The 5,116-nt window shown below is 37.1% G+C and overlaps 1 pseudogene; it reads right to left on the minus strand.

Moving 5' to 3' along the window:
• Positions 1 to 504: 504 nt before the first annotated feature.
• LOC115292965 lies at positions 505 to 1,366 on the minus strand (annotated as a pseudogene).
• Positions 1,367 to 5,116: the final 3,750 nt, after the last annotated feature.

The following is a 5,116-nucleotide window of genomic DNA, read 5'->3' on the forward strand; positions in this document are numbered from 1 at the left end:
AGTTTCTGCTGAAAAATCTGCTAGCCTTATGGGTTTTCCCTTGTAAGTGAATGACTTCTTTTGTCTTGTTGCTTTTAAGATTTTTTTCTTTATCATTCACTATATTTTGCAAACTTAATTATAGTATGTCTTGTGTGGGCCTGCTTTTTTTGATTTTGATGAGAGTTCTTTGTGTCTTCTGGATCTGAATGTTTGTTTTTTATCCAGACTAGGGACATTTTCAGCCCCCTTTTCTCTTCTTCTTCTGGGACTCTTATATTATCAATATTATGTTCAACAGAGTCTCTGAGTTCCCTAATCTATTCTTGTTTAGCATAATTGTTTTTCTTTTGTTCAGCTTCATTGCTTTCCATTACTTTGTCTTCTAGTTTATTAATTCATTTTTCTGCTTCTTCCAGTCTGCTGTTTATTGCATCAAGCATGTTTCTAATCTCATTTATTTCGCTCTTCATCTCTCTCTCTTTCTCTTGAATAAGTTATTTATTTAGGTTCTTTGTAAGAGATTTAGAACACCAATTTGTAAGGATAAGCTCCATTTGTGAGAAAAAACACAGAACAGAGTTAGCCCTCAAGGTGCAGAACAGCTTTGATTTTTCAGAATTTGCAAGTCCACAGCTTTCTGATCAACTTTGTGCTGCTCTGTAATCTCATATTTCTCTTTCTCTGTGTTGAAGACCTCACCTTCGTGGTGTTTGGGTTTATGCACCTTCTTCTTGAAATAAGCATCAGTGAGGTGTTTTGGGATTTCCACAGTGCTGATATCAATTTTGGGTGGAGGTGCCAATGACAAATTTCTGGCGTTTTCTATGCAGAGGAACTCAATGGAGAACCAGATGTCCAGTCACAGGTACCAAGCCACTGCTCAGTTGCTTCATGGCAACCACCCTCTTGCCTCTGTGGTGCCCAGTGAGGATGATCAAAACAGTCCCAGGAATTATACTAGCTTGCAGTTTTCTTATATGCTGACTGAAAGGTTTTTGGCTGTGGCTCAAGAGCTTTTGAGTTACATCTTAAGTAGGATAAACCCTAAGCATTTTTCAGAGCTTAACACTCAGGTTCTACCATTTTTATCACCACCAACTGGTTTTGTGACAGTAGCAAGAACTTTCTCCTCCTTTTTCTTTTCAACTATGGATTTAGCTGCTGAACACTCCCTCTTGTACATGGCCTTTCTGGAATATGTAGCTGATCAAGAATATCTGCCAATTCCTCTGTCTAGGACAGGGTTTTGGCTGCAGTGAGACCTCCCCTTCTTTGGCATTTTAGACTTAAAGATACCCTTCTTAACCTTTCCACCAGCACCAGCCTTCTTGGCTTCAGGTTTCTTCTCCTTAGTATCTGGGTTCTGAGCTTTTTCACCCCCCATCCTCTTTCTGCCCTGCCATAAGCCCAAGTAAGAAAAATAAAACATCTGGGAAGCCTCTCAGTTGACCTCAATATTATCTGAATTCTGCAGGCGTCCACTTGATAACCCTCCTCGTTTGGATGGTGAAGGATTAGAAGTCCTGAAATTGAGCCTTGCAGAGAGCCCCATCATTTTTACTTTGCAAAATGGGAAATCATACTCTTTATCCCCGATTCTTTCTAAACTCTTTTATCTCTAAGGGTCTCACTGATGTCTTCTACTCTTTTCTCAAGTCCAGTGAGTATCCTTCTGATCATTGCTTTAAATTCTACATCAGGCATGCTATATCTGATTTACTTAGATCTCTGGCTATGGCCTTATCTTTCTCTTTTATTTCGGATAAATTCCTTTGCCTTCTCATTTTTGTCTAAGTCCTTGCCTGCTTCTGTGTGTTAGGAAAGCCAGTAATCTCTCCTGTTCCTGAAAGTAATGACCTTATGAAGAAGAGGTCATTTGGTGCCCAGGGCCTGGTGCTTCAGGGAGTGCCTCAGCCTGTGCTGCGTGCACTCTGCCATTGTGTTCTGGTGGCTCCATCCTTCAGGCCATTCTCCTTGCCTGCTAAGTGTTTGGTCACTGGTATGCATGTGGCAAGTTTTAACTAGGTGTGCTCTGGTCTGTTTGTGAAATGAGACCTGTCACCATCTCCTCTGAAACCAAGGCCCTACAAACCATTCTGGTCAGGAGACATGGTGTGGGTAGGGGTTATGTTTTGGTCTTCTTGGGGAGAGGCCCACCATGCTGGGACTGAGAAGGGCTGTCCCACTGGACTGTGGGAGTGTGGGGCTTAATGTAAGTAAATTAGGCATTGTCTACTCTGCACTGCTTCCTGCAGGTGGCTCTGTGTTCATGCTGAGGGGCAGGGGAGGGAAGTGGTGCTGATGTGGAGTTTGAACACTTTGTTCCTTGGGGGAAAGCTCTTGGTTTGAGTTCACTTCCAGTTGTGAGTCATTGCTACCAAGATTGAGTCCCACCTCTCCTACTCACTTTTTCTTCTTTACCAATATGTAGTCATCACTCAGCCAGTCTTTAATTTTTTTTTTTTTAAAGGAAATCACCATATGTAGTTGTAGACTCTGTGTGTCTGGGAGGAGGTGAATTCATGATCTTTCTATGTCACCATCTGGCAGTCCTCAGGGGAAAGCTGACCCCTCCACATCAGACTTAATTCACGAATACTTAATTGCAGTTTCTGATGGGAGTTGCAGTCCCTTCGTTTTTTGATTGAATATTAATTTCTAATTTCATTAATTATGATTAGAATATCTTATTGCATTTCTAGTTTCTTGAAAGTTTTAAGGCCTTTTGTCAGCTAATATTGGATAGTTTTGCATAATAATTAAATGTGCACTTGGGAAAAAATGAAACATTTTTCATAAGAAACAATTCAGTTTAATTATCTACTGGGTTTACATATTGTGTGTCTTTCTCAAGTCTTCTATATCTTTGTTGCATTTAGTAATTTTGGTCCTGAATATTACCTTGTTTTACATTAAGACTATTTTATTAGAATATGTTATTTGTATTTACATAGTATTTTTTAACCTATTCTTTTCATATTTGCCTTGTGATTAAATGTAGTTTATGTGTGCGTCTTGTAAACATAAAAATCAAACCATAGAGCTGGATTTTGCTTTGTGAACCAATATGAAAAAAAATCTTAGTTTCATTTGTAAGTAATTTCCATTTTTTCCACTTACTAACATAAATTATATATTTGTATTTGGTTTTGGTCATTTCATGTGTTTCTATATTGTATTTAATGAAGTTTTCACTATATAGAATATTATTTTTGCTTTAGGAATTTAGGAAGGCTCATGTATTTTTATATTAGTATACTTCTATTAATATCTCCTCTTTGAAATCTTTCTTGGTTCTACAATAAGCAATTAAGGAATTTATTTTCTCACTCCTTCTTGTCTTCTACCGTCCAATTTTATATTATTAATATTATTTTTTGCTTTAATATGTATGATGTGAACTGCACTTAATTTATTCTTCTTGTTTGTTTCAAATGACAACTTTTACTCAGATAATACCTATAAATCCAGCAGAACACTTTATTGTTTGTGGATTTTATTTTTTCTTTTCCTCCCATTTTTATACTTTATATGATTTCTGTAGGCTTAAACCATGTGTTTCTTAATATTAATTTGTCACAGTTATATACACCTTCTAATATTGGTATTATAGCTAAATATATTTAATGTTAAACTGCAAATCTTAGGTTGATGCTTCTGAAATTATTTTGTGGCTCTACAGCCTATTTTCTTTTTTTTTAAATTTTTTAAAGTTTTATTTATTTTTGAGGAAGAAAGAGACAGCATGAGCAAGGGAGGGTCAGAGAGAGAGACACACACACAGAATCTGAAGATAGGCTCCAGGCTTTGAGCTAGCTGTCGGCACAGAGCCTGACGCAGGGCTCGAACCCAGGAACTGTGATATCATGACCTGAGCTGAAGTCGGACACTTAACCAACTGAGACACCCAGGGCCCCTATTTTCTATTTCATTTCATAGATAAGTCTCTTGGGATTAACATTCTTAAGATTTACATATTAATAACTCTCTATAGTCTTCATATTGGAAGACAGATTAGCTTGATATAAAATGTTGACATATATTTCTTTCTTTAAAAATATCTTTATTTTTATTATTATTATTATTATTTATTTATTTATTTTTAATATAGAGAGAGAGACAGAGCATGAGAGGGGGAGGGGCAGAGAGAGAAGGAGACATAGAACTGGAAGCAGGCTCCAGGCTCTGAGCTAGCTGTCTGCAAAGAGCCCGACGCGGGGCTCGAACCCACGAACGTGAGATCTGACCTGAGCCGAAGCCGGAGGCTCAACCGACTGAGCCACCCAGGCGCCCCAAAAATATCTTTATTTTTAAAGTCACTGACAGAGTGGCTCAGTCAGTTAAGCGTCCGTCTTTGGCTCAGGTCATGATCTCACAATTTGTGAGTTCAAATCCCATGTCAGGCTCTGTGCTGACAGCTTAGAGCCTGGAGCCTGCTTCAGATTCTGTGTCTCCCTCTATCTTTGCCCCTCTTTCACTTGCTCTCTGTCTCTATCTCTCAAAATAAAATAAAGATATAAAAAACTAAAAAACATATTTTTGTTGAAAACTCTAATAAAAATCCAGTTTTATTTTCTTTATTATAACTTATATTTTTATTCTATATATTTAAAGACTTTTTTTCTTAGAGTCCAATAATTTCACTAAGTTTGGCCTCAAGGTTGTTTATTTGGCGTCTAAGTTCACAAGTATACAGTGTGCCCTTCCTATAGTTAGTCTTTATTTCAGGACTTATTGCTCTAGCAATTTTTAAAACATGAACAAACACTGGAATTATTATTTGAGAACATAAGGTACATGGAAACAACACAAATCAAATACCACTTAATTTATATATATAAGTTCATTGTCCCATACATCTAGTTATAGCAATGTTGAGTCTAGTAGTCAATATTATATAGTATCAAAAATGCACAGATACTGGAGTTAAACTGCCTGAATGTAAATACTGCTCCTGCAGCTTTATAGCTGTGCAATTTTAGACAGTTTTCTTAACCTGGTTTTCTCTTTCAATGTGATTGTTTATACAATGAAGAAAATAGTGCATATATCCTAACACTTTGGTAAAATTAAATGAGATAGCACATGGTGATTAAACAACAATAAGCCTGATACCAAACGCTAAAGGGCCAAA

The sequence above is a fragment of the Suricata suricatta genome, chromosome 5 (assembly GCF_006229205.1).
Source record: "Suricata suricatta isolate VVHF042 chromosome 5, meerkat_22Aug2017_6uvM2_HiC, whole genome shotgun sequence".
In the NCBI taxonomy this organism is placed as follows: Eukaryota; Metazoa; Chordata; class Mammalia; order Carnivora; family Herpestidae; genus Suricata; species Suricata suricatta.